The 19,570-nt window shown below is 48.5% G+C and overlaps 1 protein-coding gene across 1 annotated transcript in view; it reads left to right on the top strand.

Annotated features, from left to right (window-relative positions):
- Positions 1-4,139: 4,139 nt before the first annotated feature.
- The window catches only part of FKTN (fukutin), a 317,697-nt gene continuing 302,266 nt past the window's right edge, over positions 4,140-19,570 (top strand). Inside the window, exons 1-2 of the mRNA XM_030194323.1 lie at positions 4,140-4,180; positions 14,120-14,266. The gene's annotated coding sequence lies outside the window, so the exon portion shown is untranslated. The remainder of the gene's footprint in view (positions 4,181-14,119; positions 14,267-19,570) is intronic.

Genomic DNA, 19,570 nt, shown 5'->3' with positions numbered 1-19,570 from the left:
AAAGTGATGCACTTAGGGAGTAGAAACTCACGAGAGACTTATGTGTTAGGCGGTGAGAGTCTGATAGGTACTGAGGGGGAGAGGGATCTTGGGGTGATAGTATCCAAGGATCTGAAGGCGACGAAACAGTGTGACAAGGCGGTGGCCGTAGCGAGAAGGTTGCTAGGCTGTATAGAGAGAGAGGTGTGATCAGCAGAAGAAAGGAAGTGTTGATATCCCTTTATAAGTTGTTGGTGAGGCCCCACCTGGAGTATTGTGTTCAGTTTTGGAGGCTGTACCTTGCAAAGGATGTTAAAAACATGGAAGCGGTGCAAAGAAAAGCTACGAGAATGGTACGGGATTTGCGTTCCAAGACGTATGAAGAGAGACTTGCTGACCTGAACATGTATACCCTGGAGGAAAGGAGGAACAGGGGTAATATGATACAGACGTTCAAAAAGGTATTAATCCGCAAACAAATCTTTTCCGGAGATGGGAAGGCGGTAGAACGAGAGGACATGAAATGAGATTGAAGGGGGGCAGACTCAGGAAAGATGTCAGGAAGTATTTTTTCACAGAGAGGGTGGTGGATGCTTGGAATGCCCTCCCGCGGGAGGTGGTGGAGATGAAAACGGTAACGGAATTCAAACATGCGTGATATGCATAAAGGAATCCTGTGCAGAAGGAATAGATCCTCAGAAGCTTAGCCAAAATTGGGTGGCGGAGCAGGTGGGGGGAAGAGGGGTTGGTGGTTGGAAGGCGAGGATAGTGGAGGGCAGACTTATACGGTCTGTGCCAGAGCCGGTGATGGGAGGCGGGACTGGTGGTTGGGAGGCGGGAAATACTGCTGGGCAGACTTGTATGGTCTGTGCCCTGAATAAGGCAGGTACAAATCAAGCTAAGGTATACACATATGTGTCTGTCTTGTTGGGCAGGCTGGATGGACCGTGCAGGTCTTTTTCTGCCGTCATCTACTATGTTACTATGATATCATATTATGAGAATCAGGTGCTCAACATCCAGAGTTTCTATCTATTTATTTACTTATTTTAAGTTATTTATGAGATTTATATTCCCACATTAAACATGAATTAGGTTGAAACCTGGGAGCATTTAAAATCTTTTTTTTTCCTGTGCCTAGATCAAAAGAGAAAGATAGTTGGCATCCCTGCCAGCAAAGGTATGCCTTGCATGCTTGCATGGGGGGGGGCGGAGGGGAGAGTGAGGAGTGCTTTGGTCTCCCCCCCCCCCACACACACACATTGTACGTCTGGCAATGCCCGGAGAGAGAGCCTGTTGTTAAAAATTTTCCAGCACACCACTGATCTGTTGTGTTATTTTGGCGTGTGGAAACAGTCAGGTGGGCTTATAGAGAGGAGGGGAGTACAGGAGGGGAAGGGTTCTTGGGGTATGTTCTCTGTAAAGGTTTTTATTGTGCCATGTTGGATGGTTTACTGTTTTTTTTTCTTCTGTATCAACCAACATGTTTTGCTTTTAATAAAGACTAGTAAAAAAGGCCCGTTTCTGACACGAAACGGGCGCTAGCAAGGTTTTCCTTGGAGTGTGTATGTTTGGGTGAGTATGTGTGAGATTGACTGTGTGTGTGAGAGAGAGAGAGTGAATGTGTGTGTGTTGATTTTTTGTGTTTGTTTCTTGTGTGGAAGGTTGGTTTTTCCTTTTTTTGTGTGTGTGTGTGGGGGGTATAGCTCCTGTAAGCACTTGTGAACCTGCCTGTCAAGTCGTTAATATGCCTGTGTTCTGGTGAGCTGTGTTTGTAAATTTGAACTGCATGTGTATTTGTCAGTATTCCTTGTTCTGTGGAAGGCTGCGTTTTGATGTGGTTTTTTTTTGGGGGGGGGGGGAGTGGGGGGGATGTTCCTTTAAGCACTTGGGTACCTGCCTGTGTAGTTGTTAATGTGTGTTGTGGATAGCTGTGTTTGCTTGTGGTTGGGTGGAGTGTGTCTTTTGAAGCTCCTGTAAGCACTTGGGAACCTCCCTGCTTGCTGTTTTTATCTCCATTTGTATTTGTCTGGTTTTCTGGTTGTGTGGAAGTGTGCGTTTAGATTTTGTGTGGGTTGGGGGGGGGGGCAAGGGGGTGCAGACGTCGAGTCAGTGGTTAGTTTTGTGTGGGTGGTCGTTTCTTAGGGTGGCTGCACATACCGGGAGCAGGAGCATGGGCATCCAAATAGTTTTGTCCTTCCAGTGACATTTCTCTGTGCTGCACAGAAAGTGACTCGTTGTGCTGCTGAGTCTCCTTGGAAGGAAAAAAAACGTCCTTGTTCTTGGTTTTGAGTGTATGGGAAAGACGGCTGTGTTGGGGAGTGGAAACAGAGATAAACCAATGGGCTTCCTTGCTTGTGTGTAGTAATCGCCGTGCACCATGGCCGGAGTCGGAGAGGGAGGGCGGTGGAAAAGTGAGGGAGCGGCTGCGGGAGGGTGGTTGAGGGGGACTGTGGGTGGGGGGACGGGTTCCTGCACCGATTTTGTTTGCTTTTGAGTGTATGGGAATGATGGCTGCATTGGGGAGTGGAAACAGAGATTACCCAATGACAATCCGATTTGTTGAATGTCATTGCTCCGCTCTCAACGTCATCACGTTGTGACGCGGGGGCGGGGCAGACACTCATGCGATCTTGCAACTACAAATTTAGAACGTTGGAGGTGCCTTTTATATATAGAGATGATTAAAACATTAAAAATAAGTTTTGGATGTTACTGAATTCTATTATTGTCTCACTGTATTTCCAGTTTTGGCACAGTATAAGCTATCACAAAAACAAAATATGGGCTTATAGCCCATTTAGTTGTTTCAACAAATGAGAGATCAGTTTGACAGAAAATATTTTTATTATTTTGACTTATAAACCACTTGTCCCTGAAACATGCTCAAAAGACAGAATAATCTATTTGTATATCTAAAACAGATGAAGATGTGATTCCATGTGCCCCTAATGAGAGTTTAATTCTACTTCCATTTAATTTCAATATATTCCATCTTTATAACACCAGGCTTCCCAACGCAGATTACAACATTTAAGATGAACCCATCAGGAAACAGGATATTCTCACTGAAATTTGGCCATCTGTACTGTATACAGTGTATTTAGTTTATAGTGTATAAAAATGAGCACAAAAATACAGTTTAAAATTGCTGTTTCCACCAGCTCTAATAATTTTTTAAAATTCTTTATTTATAATTTCAAATATAATACATTCATTCAACATAAATGCTGGCAAAATAGGAAAAAAATTACAAAAGAAAATTTACATTTCCCTCCAAATATTTAAGGAGAAAAAAAAAAGAAAAAATATTTTAATACTTAGTCCACTAGTTGTAGTCAAGATACAAGGCAATAATTATAAAGTAAATACAGAGCTTAATCTCTTAAACCATTAATTGAGAGGGAAGAATCTAAGGTCTCTGCCAGCGGTTTCAGCTCACCACTGGTGTACTCGAAGCACCAACACCAAAAAATACATACTGATTCCTAGTTAAAGAAATAAGACATCGACATGCAAATTTAAGTCTAAAAGTGACCCCAAGAGAGAGAATTCGGGGCCGCAACCCCAAAAATTATTTTCTTTTTTGAGTTGCTTTACTAATGTCCGGAAAAACTTGAATTTTTGCACCGTAAAAGCTCTAATAATTTTTAAAGCTGTTTTAGTGATATTTAATTGTTATTTCATGATATTTATATCTACATGTGGGAAGCTTTCAAATAAATTAAAAAGCTGTCCAATAAGTAAAAAAAAAAAAACTTTTGTCCTCCACCTTTTAAGGCACTGCCTATCCAACTGAAATAGCTTTAGACTTGTTACAGATGGACCAACAATATGGATTGGACGGACACAGCAGCTCATAGGTTTGCTTGCTTTGTTTTCAGTGAACGTGGATGACAGCTGCGCTGGGAAGGGAAAACTTAAACTGTCATAATTGACTTCCTTGCTTACAGTGGACTAGATAGGCTCACTTCTCCTGTTTGTTAAACGTCCTTCCTTGAGCCAGCCAGTTTCCTTCACTGCTGCCGCCGAAATAAAACAGATTTAAACAAAGGCAGGGCGGCAGGTTGCACTGACTCTGTTCAGGAGCACCAACTGCATCAATGCTGCTAACGGACTCCACTGTTTCAGAAGCTCTGCTCAGCTCTCCTCTGACCCAACTTCCTGTTTCCGGCAAGGCGGGATGAAGAGGGAGAAAGAGGTAATGTGATGTGTGTAGTAGTAGTAGTGTATCATAGGAGACGGTCACGGGACACCGGAGAAGGAAAGTTGTGGTATTGCTAGTGGGCTCATGTATGAGTTTGATCGGGAGGAAGGGGAGGGGGTGATTGAGGGACATGTGCCCTATCGCAGACAAGGAGGAGTTAGTTCTCTGTGCCTCCCGGCCGCGCTTTTCTTAAAGCGGTAGAAGGAGGAGGGGAAGGGACGGGAGACAGACAGACACTCATCGCTCGACGGTGTTGGTGGCGGGTCTCCTCCTGATCTGCTCTCGGAGTCAGAGCAGATCATCAAGAGAGGGGGACCCGCGGCCATCAGAGAAGAGGATGGAGCCAGACCGAATTATGAGCTGTTGCAACCAGTGCAAGTTGTCGTGCTTTATTATTTTTATTTAATCTCACTTATATTTTCAAACATGCCAACTTGTGCAGCATACGGCTGTAATAACGTTTCATAGGTAGAGTAAAATTGTAGTAAGTGTATCATTTGGAGGGGCTGGTTACAGTGACAACCTAGTATGTGTTGTATCTTAAAGAGATTTTTTTCCCATGGTAAAGAGCCACTGAAACAGACATCATGTTATGAGAATCAGGTGCTGAACATTTAGAGTTTACATCTATTTATTTACAACATTTACATCCCACATCCTATATAATAATTCTCATCTCCAACATTCTAATGTGCCTGGTACCATGGCTCCCTCGGAGGTGGTTTGCTAGGCAGTTTAGAATGCACTGACATCAGTGATGTCACTGACAGCTGATTCCCAGGCAAGGAGAGGAGTAGGGAAACAGGTGGAGCGTGTTTCCCTACTCCTCCCCCTGCCTGGGAAACAGCTGTCAGTGCCCCCCCCCCCTCGGTGCAACACCCAAGTCCCTGCCCTGCAAAACCGTGAGCCAGGCTCCTCCCCCTGCCTACCAATCAGCTCTCAGTGCCCCCCCCTCAGTGCAACCCCCAAGCCCCTCCGCCCCGGCGCAGCACCCAAGCCCCTACCCCCCCCCCTCGACGCATCACCCAAGACCCTCCCTCCCCCCCCCCCCCGTGCATCACCAAAGCCCCTACCCTCCCCTCTCGGGCACATCAACTCCCTCGCCACCTGCAGCCGTCAATACTAACGCTGTCCGGCCGCTGCTACTTCTCCTGTGGAGCAGCAGTGGTCGGTACGAAAAGAAAAAAGCCAAAAAAAGATTTTTAACCTGAAACGCGGCTCCGTAGACAGCCATCTGGCATTGGCTGTCGTCACTGCAGCCGCTCCTCCTCTCCCCTCCACGTCACTGCCCCTGCAGGAAGACCCCGGAGGAGCGCAGCGACGTCAGAGGGGCGAGGAGGAGCAGCTGCAGAGATGACAGCCAATGCCAGATGGCTGTCTACGGAGCCGTGTTTCAGGTTTAAAATTTTTTTGGGCTTTTTTCTTTTTGTACCGGCCACTGCTGCTCAACAGGAGACGCAGCAGCGGCCGGACAACATTAGTATTGGCGGCTGCGGGTGGTGAGGGGGTTGATGTGCCCGAAGGGGGGGGGGGTAGGGGCTTGGGTGATGCGCCGAGGGGGGAGGGGAGGGTCGCTGGACATGGGTGGCTGGAGGGGGGCAGGGGGAGGGGAGGGTCGCTGGACATGGGTGGCTGCAGGGGGAGAGGAGGGTCGCTGGACATGGATAACTGCAGGGGGGGCAGGGAAGAGGGAGGTGGGGAGGGGGTCCTGAGACCAGATGGGTGTCTGCAGGGGAGACAGAAGGGACGCTACAGGGGAGAGAGGTGGGTCGCTGGACATGGGTGGCTACAGGGGGGCAAGGGGAAAGGAGAGGAGGGTCGTTGGACATGGGTGGCTGCAGGGGGCAGGGGAGAGGAGGGTCGCTGGACATGGGTAGCTGCAGGGGAGAGAGGAGGGCCGCTGCACATGCGTGGCTGCAGGGGCAGAGGAGGGTTGGTGGGGAGGGGTCCTGAGACCAGATGGGTGGCTGCAGGGGGGGCAGGGGAGACAGGAAGGACGCTGCAGGGGGGGGGGATTACCTTGCTAGCGCCCATTTCATTGCCTACCGAAACGGGCCTTTTATACTAGTTAAACATAATTTACGTTGAAACCTGGGAGAAGTAAAATCTTTTTTTTCCCTGTGCCTAGATCAAAAGAGATGGTTTGTGGTGGGAACTTGCGCCTTTTGTTTTGGATGGATGAGTGGATTATGAATTTGTGCTAATTATAATTATGATGATGGTGCTGATTGTGCTAATTATGATTATGATTCTGATGATTATGCTGTTTATGATTATGCTGCTGCTGATTCTGTTTATGATGATGATGATGATGATTACCTTATTAATATATTGACCTTATTAATATTTATATTGGGCTGGAAATTTTTCACCATCTGGCAACTCTGTAGTGTGAGAGCGTGAGTACAGCCATTTCCTTGTCATCAACAGCAGATGAATCCACTATTCGCCTACCAGCTGGTGAAGATAGAGAACACTGAAAGCATATGGTGTGCCTGGATGCCCAGCCCCCTCTGCCTTCAGTATATCTCTATCTCCCAGCAGGTGTGGACGTCGCTTTCTCATCTCCTGGATTTCTGCCTGGAGTGGCTCCTGTGCTTTGTCAGTAGAGCGGGGGGTGTTGTCGCTGGTGGTACCCACTTTAAAGTATATAAGTAATTCTATACTGGGAAAAGACCAAAGGCCCATCGAGCCCAGCATCCTGCCCCCCCGACAGTGGCCAATCCAGGTCAAGGGCACCTGGCAAGCTTCCCAAACGCACAGACATTCTATACATGTTATTCCCGAAATTGTGGATTTTTCCCAAGTCCATTTAGTAGCGGTCTATGGACTTGTCCTTTAGGAAACTGTCCAAACCCTTTTTAAACTCTGCCAAGCTAACTGCCTTGGTTTTCCCTGTCCCTGCCTTACCCTATTCCCCCTCCTCCTGGAATTCCTCTGTGGCTGCCTGCCTCTAACTTTCCTCACAGTAAAAAAAAAAAAAAAGAGAGGCTTTCTCCAGAGCTCCTGGTTCGATGCAGCTTGACCGAAGCTCGTTTGACTCGGTCTCCTTAGGTGAGAGTGGTGCCCAGCTCCAGGGAGGTTCCTGCTGACAGCGCTTTGTGCGGGATAAGTTTTGGCGCGAAGGCGCCATTTTGTTTTTTGTATTTGATGGCTGCTGAGGGGGTTAAGTGCTTCTTCCACTGTGGGAACATAGTAACATACATAGTAACATAGAGGCGTATTTTCAAAGCACTTAGCCTTACAAAGTTCCATAGGTTACTATGGAACTTTGTAAGGCTAAGTGCTTTGGAAATGAGCCCCATAGTAACATAGTAGATGACGGCAGAAAAAGACCTGCATGGTCCATCCAGTCTGCCCAACAAGACAAACTCATATGTGCTAGTTTTTGTGTATATCTTACCTTGATTTGTTAACTGTCATTTTCAGGGCACAGACCATATAAGTCTGTTGGGAGGCACTATCCCCGCCTCCCAACCACCAGCCCCCCTACCACCACTGGCTCTGGCACAGACTGTATAAGTCTGCCCAGCACTATCCCCGCCTCCCACCACCGGCTCTGGCACAGACCGTCAAAGTCTGGCCAGCACTATCCCCGCCTCCCACCACCAGCTCTGCCACCCAATCTCGGCTAAGCTCCTGAGGATCCATTTCTTCTGAACAGGATTCCTTTATGTTTATCCCACGCGTACCGAATATTATTACATACCGAATAATACTTGGGAAACGTAGATCATCAGCGGGGTTTTGCAGCACATGCTGCCTTGATGCTAATGCTGGCACGAGCATGGCGGGCGGTGATTCTTCCCGCCTGTCGGAGTTGGCAGCGGGTGCCATCTTGGAGACGCCGCGTGACTCGACCCTCGCGGTTGTGGAGGGGTCTGAGTGCATGGGGACGCCTCGTTTCGAGGTTTCTAGAGGAGCTATTGCCTCCGCTTCCCCCAATGTGGGGACGGATGCACAGAGTGAGTTTTTCTCCTCTGAATTTGTGCTGCTGATGCATAAGGCTTTTATGTTAAAAAGAGCACTGCCTGAGGCTCCTGACAGTTCTTTTCGGACTGGGTTGCCTCCAGTTCTTGATAGCCCAACGTCTGCTGGAGACTTTTTCTTCCCCTGAGCTTTTGGCTGAATACCCCGTCTGAGGGGGACTGTTCACCCTGGTCTCCCCCGTGGTCTAGTTTCGGAGAGTCTTAGGGGTCTGGCAGGCCCTCAAGGACTGATGATCCAGGGCTGCTTGCCACAGGAGTTGGGTGACCCTAAAGCGGTTCGGATTTTCCACCGTGACGAGCTGCCAGCTCTTATTTCTGATGCCTTACAGCCCCATTGTATTGAAGATCCTGACGAGGGCGCTGCCTGTTCTATTAATCCTCGGATGGCTAGTTCTAAGAAGCCTTCTCGGGCTTTTCCTGTGCATGCTTTCATCCAAGAGCTTATTTCAGCTCAATGGTCTGACCCTGATGGTCCCTTGAAGGTGGCCAGGGCTATGTGTCACCTTTATCCTCTGAGTGAAAGTCAGTTGGCCCTCTTTGGGATGTGTTAGTCACGGCTGTGACTAAAAAGACTACTCTCCCCGTGGAGGGAGGGGTCACTCTGAAAGATATGCAGGACCGGCGGCTGGAATCTGTGCTGAAGCGGTCCTTTGAAATCTCGGGCCTGTCCTTACGGGCGGCTATTTGCAGTTCGTATGCAGCCCGGGCCTGCCTTTCCTGGTTGCAGCAGGCAGTTGAGCAGCCCGCCGATGGAGTGGGTTCCCTCGCTGAGGTCGGCCCGCGTATGGAGTCTGCCCTGTCTTTTTTGGCTGATGCCCTTTATGATCTGGTCAGAGCTTCGGCTCAGCAGATGTTGGTGGCGGTTGCTGCCCGCCGCCTTCTTTGGCTCCGGCATTGGGCGGCTGATATGGCCTCTAAACAAAGGCTGGTGAGGTTACCCTTTCGGGGCCTTATTTTATTTGGGGAGGATTTGGAGAAGATTGTTAAGGACCTAAGGGACTCTAAGTCGCAACGGTTGCCTGAGGATAGGCCGAGGCCTTCTTCCAAAAGTCCTTCTTTTTCCTCCTCTTCCAGACCACGTTTTTGTGAAGCTCGCAGGTATCGCCTGGGGCGCTCTGTGGGGTTTGGTCAACGTACCCGTTTCCAGCAGAGGAACTCCTTTCATTTGGACAAACGCGCTGCGTTGTCCGGGCAACGTCCAGGAGTTCAGGGGCATCCTCAACAATGATGGGGCGCCGGTCCACTCGTCGGTTCCCGCAGTAGGGGGTCGTCTCTCCCTCTTTCTCGAGGAGTGGACCAAGATTACTTCGGATCAGTGGGTTCTGGACCTGATCAGAGAAGGTTACCGACTAGAATTCGCTGCCCCGGTGGGAGACGCGTTTTTTGGAGTCCCGATGCGGCACTGCCGTCAAGCGGGCGGCGGTAAACGAGACCTTGCAGGTGTTGTTGAAGCTCGGAGCGGTGGTTCTGGTTCCTCCCGCCGAACACGGCTGCGTCGCTACTCCATCTATTTTGTGGTGCCCTCGAAAAGGCGGGTCGTTCAGACCTATCCTCAACTTACGCAGAGTCAACGAGGCCTTAGGAGTGCAACATTTCCATATGGAAACCCTGTGCTCCGTCATTGCAGTGGTACAGCCAGGAGAGTTTCTCACGTCTCTGGACCTCAAGGAAGCGTATTTGCATATTCCCATCTGGCTGCCGCATCAGCGGTTTCTTCGGTTTGCTGTATTGAGCCAACATTTCCAGGTTTGTGCCTTGCCTTTTGGCCTGGCAACTGCCCCTCAAACTTTTTCCAAGGTGATGGTAGTGGTGGCTGCCTTTCTCAGGCAAGAGGGTATCAGAGTTCACCCTTATCTCGACGATTGGCTCATCAGAGCGGATTTGACAGACTAAAACCGACTTGCCACAGCCAGAGTTGTTTCAGTTCTTCAGACTCTGGGCTGGGTAGTCAATATTCCCAAAAGTCACCTGACCCCCTCTCAGAGTCTCGAGTATTTGGGGGTCCGGGTTCGACACGGCTTCGGGGTTCGTTTTTCTTCCCGACAGCAGGCGTCTCAAGCTTCAGAATCAGGTCCGCCTGCTCCTTCAGATGCCTCGCCCTCGAGCTTGGGACTTTGTGCAGCTCCTGGGATCGATGACAGCCACCATAGAGGTGGTTCCCTGGGCGAGAGCTCACATGAGACCGCTGCAGCTTGCTCTACTTCAGCAATGGTCTCCAATTTCCCAGGAACACCAACGCAGGCTAAGGTGACTTCCTGCGGCCCAGCGCAGTATGGATTGGTGGCTTTCCAACAGCATGCTGCGGCAGGGGATGCCACTTGCTGTTCCTTTTTGGTATCTGATGATAACGGATGCCAGCCTTTTGGGCTGGGGAGCTCATTGCTGGGGACGCTATGTTCAGGGTCTGTGGCCCACCGCGGAAGCGGGATGGTCCATCAATCGCTTGGAACTGAGAGCGATATTCCAGGCTCTTCTGGCCAGGACGCTGAAGGGTCTTTCTGTCCGAGTTCTGTCGGACAACACAACAGCAGTGGCCTACATCAATCGTCAGGGCAGCACTCAGTGCAGGGCCCTAGCTACGGAGGCGTCTCAGATCTGCGACTCGGCCGAGCGCCACCTAGAGCTGCTGTCTGTGGCTCACATAGCCGGTGAGAGCAACGTACAAGCTGATTTCCTCAGCAGACATCAGATCAACCTGGCGGAATGGGAACTGACAGAAGAAGTTTTTCTTCAGATTTGTGTCAAATGGGGGACTTCAGGCGTCAAGCGTAAACGCAAAAGTCCCTCGCTTTTTGAGCAGAAGGAGAGATCCTTGCTCGGTGGGGTTGGATGCCCTGGCTCAACCTTGGCCCTCGGGCCTCCTGTATGTGTTCCCTCCTTGGCCCTTGATAGGGCGAGTACTAGTTCGGATTTGCCTGCACCGAGGATTGGTGATTCTCATTGCCCCAGATTGGCCAAGGCGTCCGTGGTATGCGGATCTCCGGCGGATGCTGGTGGACGCGCCTCTTCCTTTGCCTCGGGTTCCGAACTTGTTAGTTCAGGGTCTGGTGACTATGGAAGATCCTTGCCGCTTTGGTCTTATGGCCTGGCTCTTGAGAGGGCGCAATTGGGGGACAAGGGCTATTCTAATAGGTTATTGCTCATACAGACTCGCACGCGGTCTACCTCTGCGACTTATGCTCGGATCTGGCGCACTTTTGAGGCATGGTGTGCTCCAAAGTCTATCTTGCTGACTCTGGCGACAGTCTCGCTTTTGCTGGAGTTTTTGCAGGACGGGCTACAAAAGGGCCTGGCCTACAATTCCCTTCGAGGTCAAGTGGCAGGGGAAAGTCTCCGGATTGTCCCTTGCTGCTCATCCGGATATTGTCCGATTTCTCAGAGGGGCGTTTCGTCTCCGTCCTCCTTTGCGGTCGCCCTGTCCGGCTTGGAACGTGGGGCTTGTGTTGTAGGCGCTCCAGCGATCTCCGTTTGAGCCTCTTAAACGGGCTTCTGAGAAGGATGTGTCTCTCGACAGTGGCAATGTCGTTGGCAAGAAGAGTGTTCGAGCTTCGGGCTCTTTCCTGTCAGGATCCTTTCTACAGTTTTCGGAATCCAAGGTAACTGTTCATGTGGTGCCTTCCTTTCTGCCTAAGGTGGTTTTTGCTTTTCACCTGAACCAGCCCATTTTTCTTCCTTCCTTTTGTAAGGAGGCGTTTCCGGACTCCTTTGGGCAATTGCGCCTTTTGGATGTCCACAGGGCTCTGTGGCAGTATCTGCAAATGTCAATGAGTTTAGGAATTCTGATCATTTATTTGTTCTGTTGGTAGGTCCCCGACGGGGGTTTCCGGTGTCTAAGGCCACTGTAGCCCACTGGCTTAAGGAACTTATTTTTTCTGCTTATCTGCTTTTAGGGCGGTCGCCGCTTGAAGCGTTTAAAGTTTACTCTATGAGGGCAATGTTCTCTTCAAGAGATCTGTCATGCGGCTACCTGGGCTTCTCAGCTCTCTTTTGTGCGGCATTACAGGCTGGATGTGGCAGCGCAGCAGGATGCGCATTTTGGAGCGCAAGTGCTTTCTCGCGGAGTTGCCTGTTCCCACCCTACTTAAGGAGTGCTTTGGTACATTCCATCAGTTAATGGATTCATCTGCTGTTGATGACAAGGAAGGGAGAATTAGGTTCTTACCTTGATAATTTTCTTTCCTTTAGTCACAGCAGATGAATCCATGATCCCTCCCTGTCTGACTTTAGTTTTTGTACAGATGTTGCATACAGACATCAGGAGTACGTGAAGACAAGCTATCAGAGTTACCACATGCTGTTTTTATTGCGAGAGGTTGATAACGTCCCTCCTTTGTTTGGTTATTGCTTCGGTTCAGGGGCGTTTGTTCTCTGTGAGGAAAGTTTATGTTATTTTGCCTTTCTTATTCACTCTGCTTTGGAAATTTCATATACTGAAGGCAGAGGGGCTGGGCGTCCAGGAACACCATGTGCTTTCAGTGTTCTCTATCTCCACCTGCTGGTAAGCGGATACAACCCATCAGTTAATGGATTCATCTACTGTGACTAAAGGAAAGAAAATTATCAAGGTAAGAACCTAATTTTCCCATGTGTGTGACGTGGAGGGGCATAATTGAACGAAAACGTCTATCTCCATGGGCGTTTATCTCCGAGAACGGGTCCATGAAGGGGCGGACCGAACCGTATTTTCGAAAAAAATAGACGTCCATGTTTTATTCGACAATTTGTGAGCTGGGCATTTTTGTTTTTCAGTGATAATGGAAAATGAAAGTGCCAAGCTCAAAAACGAATAAATCCAAGGCATTTGTTCGTGGGAGGGGCCAGGATTCGTAGTGCACTGGTCCCCCTCACATGCCAGGACACCAACCGGGCACCCTAGGGGGCACTTTTACAAAAACAAAAAAAAAGGTAAAAGAGCTCCCAGGTGCATAGCACCCTTCCCTTGTGTGTTGAGCCCCCCAAATCCCCCTCAAAACCCACTGCCCACAAGTCTACATCATTACTATAGCCCTAAGGGGTGAAGGGGGGCACCTACATGTGGGTACAGTGGGTTTGGGGGGGGGGGGTTGGACAACTAAGCATTAAACAGCACAATTGTAACAGGTAGGGGGGGATTGGCCTGGGACCACCTTCCTGAAGTCCACTGCACCCCCTAACAACTGCTCCAGGGACCTGCATACTGCTGCCAGGGAGGTGGGTATGACATTTGAGGGTGAAAATAAAAAGTTGTGAAACATCATGTTTTGTGGTGGGAGGGGGTTAGTGACCACTGGGGGACTCAGGGGAGGTCATCCCCGATTCCCTCTGGTGGTAATCTGGTCATTTAGGGCACTTTTTGGAGCCTTATTCGTGAAAAAACAGGGTCCAGGAAAAGTGCCCTAAATTCTAGCTACAAACGCATACTTTTTTTCCATTATCGGTGAAAGGCGCCCATCTCTCCTCGGCCGATAACCACGCCCCAGTTCCACCTTCGCCACGCCTCCGACACGCCCCCGCCAACTTTGTACGCTTCCGCGATGGAGTGCAGTTGAAAACGTCCAAAATCGGCTTTCCATTATACCGATTTATTCGTTTTTGTGAGATAAACGTCTATCTCCAGATTTGGGTCGAAATCTAGGCGTTTTTCTCTTTGAATTATAAGGTGGTTGGTATCTTTATAGTGTACAACAGGTTAGCTTCATGAAAATAAACAGCTTGCATTGTGTTAATAACGTGCCAAATGTAAGCATAATGAGGTAACTTTGGAGACAGGCAAATTAAATCTTAGTAATAGGATCAGCATAATACAGTATCAGAAATATATATATCTATATGTGTATATATCTACATCTATATACATATGTCTATATATACTGTACAGTAGAACCATAGTACTAACATTTGAAAATGATGTGTGTGTGTGTGTGTGTTTGGGGTGTTAAATACAATACAAATTATTTCTCTATAGGTACAGTGAAAGGAAGAAGGCCAGAGGTGAAATTAACAGATTCCAGAGATACTGAGGGGAAAGCAGAATTGCTCAACAATTGCTTCTGTTTACAGAGCACCTCCTCCAGGTCAACTTCTGTACTTTTGGATAATCCACCTTCATATAGTAAGATGTAGCCAGTTGTTCTTGAACTGTTTTTTTTTATTTTTTTATTTTTTGCAATAAGGCCCCTCCCACACTATAAGAATACTCACAACTGGTATGACTTTAGCGCAAAAACACATAAGGGTCCTTTTACCAAGCAGCACTAAAAAATTGCTAGTGCTGATGGCATGTGGGTTTTACATGCACTGTGGCCACTTTTAGTGCAGCAGTAAAATAGCCGCCTTGCTATACTTTTTTTTTTTTTTTTTGTAATGGTCACTCACTAACTGCCCCATTAGCTCATGGCCATTACTATGGGAGCCCTTACTGCCACCTATTTAGGATGTAGTAAAGGCTTCTGCGCTAATTGGGTAGTGCATGGTAATGTGCCTGCGCAACCTGATTAGCGCAGGCACACCTACTCTCCTACTGTGGGCACGCTTCCCGTTCTGGAAAATAAAAAATATTTCCCTGTGTGGGATTAGCATTCGCTGAGTGGGGAAACTATTGCGGGGATCCTTCAATGTGTCTCGCTGTAGTAGCCTTTATGGTATGCTCATGTTGAGCTTACTGTACCTTAGTGAAAGGGCCCCATAGTCTTTGGAAAAAAGAATAGTGCTTTCATTTTCTTAATTTTGCTCCAAACAAACATAAGACAGAGTCCTTTTCCTTCCATGCACAAGTCTTACAACAGAACAAATCTCAAACAAGATATCTAGCATTTTCACAATAGTTCTGTTTTGTCCCTTTTGAAGTACTAGAACCTTCCTGAACGCTGCTACGTCACATAGTGTGTCTTCACCTCTAGGTACATAATACAGTTAAGCAGTTTCATGCTGGCTTTAGGTCACCAGGCCCGTGATGATCAAAAGTAAATGTGGCCACTAGCGTCCACGTTTAAACAGCACCCATAGTGAGAGGGCGCGCTCTGATCATAGGGCCCTCCCCAATCCATGCTAGGTAGCCTTGGCTGTCACTATCAGTCACCCCCTAAACCCCCCAATTGCTGTGGCCTAGTGCCCCCACACTTTCCTCTGAACACCGACATGGGGGGGGGGGGGGTACTGGAGGCCAAGCGGACGTCCAACCAACCCTCCGACACAAACATGGGGTGGGGTGGCGATCTGGCGAATCTCTAACCCACCCCCGACACCTCAGAAGAATCCCTGGTGACCCAGTGGGCTACGAACCCAAGCCCCCATCTGCCCTGGTGGTCTAGTGGCCTCGTCTCCCCCTCCTGTACCTCCAAGAAGGGAGTAGCACTCCAACGCCACCTCCAAAATGGCGGCGCCCTGCCCAGTTCATCCATTATGTTCTTATGGATGCCCTGGGCGGGGCTTCCCTATCATATATGAAGAAAAACTCTTAAATGATAGTGAAGCTCCGCCCAGCGCATTCCAGGATGCACTGGACAAGGCAGAGTGCCACCATTTTGGAGGTAGCGCTGGAAGAGGAGGGAGTGCTACCTCCAAAATGGTGGCACTCTGCCTTGTCCAGAGCATCCTGGAATGCGCTGGGTGGAGCTTCACCCTCCTGCCTTATGTGAGTGTCACGTTTTTCAGGCAGGGACTAGGTTTGTGAGCCCTTGGGCCACTGCCGCTCCCACACAGGGATAAGGCAGAACTTTGACAGGGCCAGCTAGACTTCACCTGCACTTGACCACCGGTCCTCAGGAGTTGAGCCCCTGAGTGCAGGTGGTTGGCAGGACTTACCGGACAGGGCCGGAACTGGATACCAGCAGGATACAGTGACTAGAACACACAGGGAGGCTAGGCAGAATACTAGACTAGGACTCTCAGACAGACAAGGGACAGAACTGAAAGCTGCAAGCAGCCACTGAAACAGTGAACAAACACTGGTAGACAAGAGACAGAACTAAAAGCTGCAAGCAGCCACTGAAACAGTGAACAAACACTGGTAGACAAGAGACAGAACTAAAAGCTGCAAGCAGCCACTGAAACAGGGAACAAACACTGGTAGACAAGAGACAGAGCTGAAAGCTGCCAGGCAGCCACTGAACATGAAACACAGACAACCTATAACTAGACAAAGACATACAAACAAGAAACAAGACTGGGAAACAAGCAATACAGTACAAGAAGCTACGCAAAGACTAGAATCAGGCAAGAATACAGACTATAAACTGGGCTAGGCAGAAGTGCACAGAGCACACCAGCATACCAGGGACCTTAGGTGATGCAAAGGCAAACACAGAAGTTTCTAGGTGATTAATAAAGCCCACCAGCACCTGAGGCTCACTGCAGCAATCTCAAGGCAACTACGGGTGCTGTTCAGGCACAAACAAGAAAGACAAGTCTGGCAGCCTGGAAGATCCAGACCGGACTGGGCTGAAGCCTGGAACGGTTAGGGACAGCAAGACAGTCTATGGCAGCCACCGGTTCTGGTCACCAGAGGGCGAGGGGAGCACAAACCAGGAAGCAGACAGAAAACATACTGAAGCATAGAGAGGCTTAACATACACAGGTGCAGCACAGTGGAGCAATCAGAGCCATGCTGGAAGCAGCCAGCACACGGAGACAGAGCTAAGTCAGGCAACACACACAGGTGCAGTATAGTGGAGTAATTGGAGCCACGCTGGAAGCAGTCAGCACACAGAGACAGAACTAACTCAGAAAGGACAGACAGAAACCAGCTCAGAAGCTGACCCCCAGAAATAAGGTAAGTCTGAGAGGGGTCACGACCACAGACATGACAGTGAGCTGTAGTTCCTTTGGAGCCATCTTTTCTCAGCAGCACTATAAAGGGAACTTGGCTTTCTAGGGCTGCCTGTTTCTTAAGCTGGGCGATTTCCTCATCAGTTTCTTGGATTTGGGTGATGTGTGCTAACTGCTCACCACTGTATTCACAGAAGAAAAATCTGGCAAAGGTCTGGGAGTGATTGACAAAGATACAGTCGGGGATAGTTTTAGGTACCGCACTGTTCAGGAACAAAGTATTTATGAAGTGGGATTGGATAAGGGCTTGTTACATAGTAACATAGTAACATAGTAACATAGTAGATGACGGCAGAAAAAGACCTGCATGGTCCATCCAGTCTGCCCATGACAAACTCATATGTGTATACCTTACCTTGAATTTGTACCTGTCCTTTTCAGGGCACAGACCATATAAGTCTGCCCAGCAGTATTTCCCGCCTCCCAACCACCAGTCCCGCCTCCCATCACCGGCTCTGTTACAGACCGTATAAGTCTGCCCTCCCCTATCCTCGCCTCCCAACCACCACCCCCTCTTCCCCCCAACTGCTCCGCCACCCAATTTCAGCTAAGCTTCTGAGGATCCATTCCTTCTGCACAGGATTCCTCTATGCATATCCCACGCATGTTTGAACTCCATTACCGTTTTCATCTCCACCACCTCCCGCGGGAGGGCATTCCAAGCGTCCACCACCCTCTCCGTGAAAAAATACTTCCTGACATCTTTCCTGAGTCTGCCCCCCTTCAATCTCATTTCATGTCCTCTCGTTCTACCGCCTGGTGACTTGCCTGCCTGGTGCGAAGGTGGCGGACCTCACGCGTCACCTAGATAGGATTTTATATAGTGCTGGGGAGGAGACGGCTGTCTTGGTACATGTGGGTACTAATGACATAGGAAAATGTGGGAGAGAGGTTCTGGAAGCAAAATTTAGGCTCTTAGGTAGAAAGCTGAAATCCAGATCCTCCAGGGTAGCATTTTCTGAAATGCTACCTGTGCCACGCGCAGGGCCCAAGAGACAGGCAGAGCTCCAGAGTCTCAATGCGTGGATGAGACGATGGTGCAGGGAGGAGGGCTTTAGATTTGATAGGAACTGGGCAACATTCTGGGGAAGGGGGAGCCTATTCCGAAAGGATGGGCTCCATCTTAACCAGAGTGGGACCAGGCTGCTGGCATCGGCGTTTAAGAAGGAGATAGAGCAGCTTTTAAACTAGAAATGGGGGGAAGGCCGACAGTCGCTCAAAAGAGCATGGTTCGGGATAAGGTATCTTTCAAAGATATCACCATAACAGGGAAGATAGAGTATCCTGATAGTGAGGTTGCAAAAGAGATTGTAGTAGATCGGGTATCTTTAAATAACAAAAATCAGACAAAAGATTGCCAATTAATACTGTCAAGTACTAAGCATGATGTACTTAGGAACAACAAACATAGTTTGAAATGTCTATATGCGAATGCCAGGAGCCTAAGAAATAAGATGGGGGAGTTGGAATATATTGCACTAAATGAAAAATTAGATATAATAGGCATCTCTGAGACCTGGTGGAAGGAGGATAACCAGTGGGACACTGTCATACCGGGGTACAAATTATATCGTAGTGATAGGGTGAATCGGATTGGTGGAGGGGTAGCATTGTATATTAACGAGAGCCTTGAATCAAATAGATTGAAAATTCTGCAGGAAACAAAACACTCCTTGGAATCACTGTGGATTGAAATTCCATGTGCAAAGGGGAAAAGGATAGTGATAGGAGTGTACTACCGTCCGCCTGGCCAGGACGAACAGACGGATGCGGAAATGTTAAAGGAAATCAGGGACGCAAACAAACTGGGCAACACAATAATAATGGGGGATTTCAATTACCTGCATATAGACTGGGTTAATGTAACATCTGTACACGCAAGGGACATAGGATTTCTTGATGAAATCAAGGACAGCTTCATGGAACAGCTAGTTCAGGAGCCGACAAGAGAAGGAAAAATACTAGACTTAGTCCTTAGTGGTGCTCATGATCTAGTGCAGGGGGTAACGATACGAGGGCCGCTTGATAACAGTGATCATAATATGATCGGTTTGATATTGGCATTGAAGGAAGTGAAACTAGGAAATCAAGTACGCTAGCGTTTAACTATAGAAAAGGTGATTACGACAAAATGAGAAAAATGGTGAAAAAAAGACTGAAAGGAGCAGCTCGCAGAGTAAAAAACTTGCATCAGGCGTGGATGCTGTTTAAAAACACCATCCTGGAGGTTCAGGACAAATATATTCCACGTATTAGAAAAAAGGGAAAAAAGACTAAACGGCAGCCGGCGTGGCTAAACAGTAAGATAAAGGAAATCATTAGAGCCAAAAAACAATCCTTCAGAAAGTGGAGAAGAGAACCAACTGAAAGTAACAGGATAGATCATAAGGAATGCCAAGCCAAATGCAAAGCGGAGATAAGGAGGGCAAAAAAGGACTTTGAGAAGAAATTAGCGTTGGAAGCAAAAATACATAGTAAAAATTTTTTTAGATACATTAAAAGCAGGAAACCGGCCAAAGAGTCGGTTGGGCCGCTGGACGAAAATGGTGTTAAAGGGGCGATCAAGGAGGACAAAGCCGTAGTGGAGAAA

The sequence above is a fragment of the Microcaecilia unicolor genome, chromosome 2 (genome assembly GCF_901765095.1).
Source record: "Microcaecilia unicolor chromosome 2, aMicUni1.1, whole genome shotgun sequence".
NCBI classification, from domain to species: Eukaryota; Metazoa; Chordata; class Amphibia; order Gymnophiona; family Siphonopidae; genus Microcaecilia; species Microcaecilia unicolor.
This window is presented reverse-complemented; position numbering and strand designations above follow the sequence as displayed.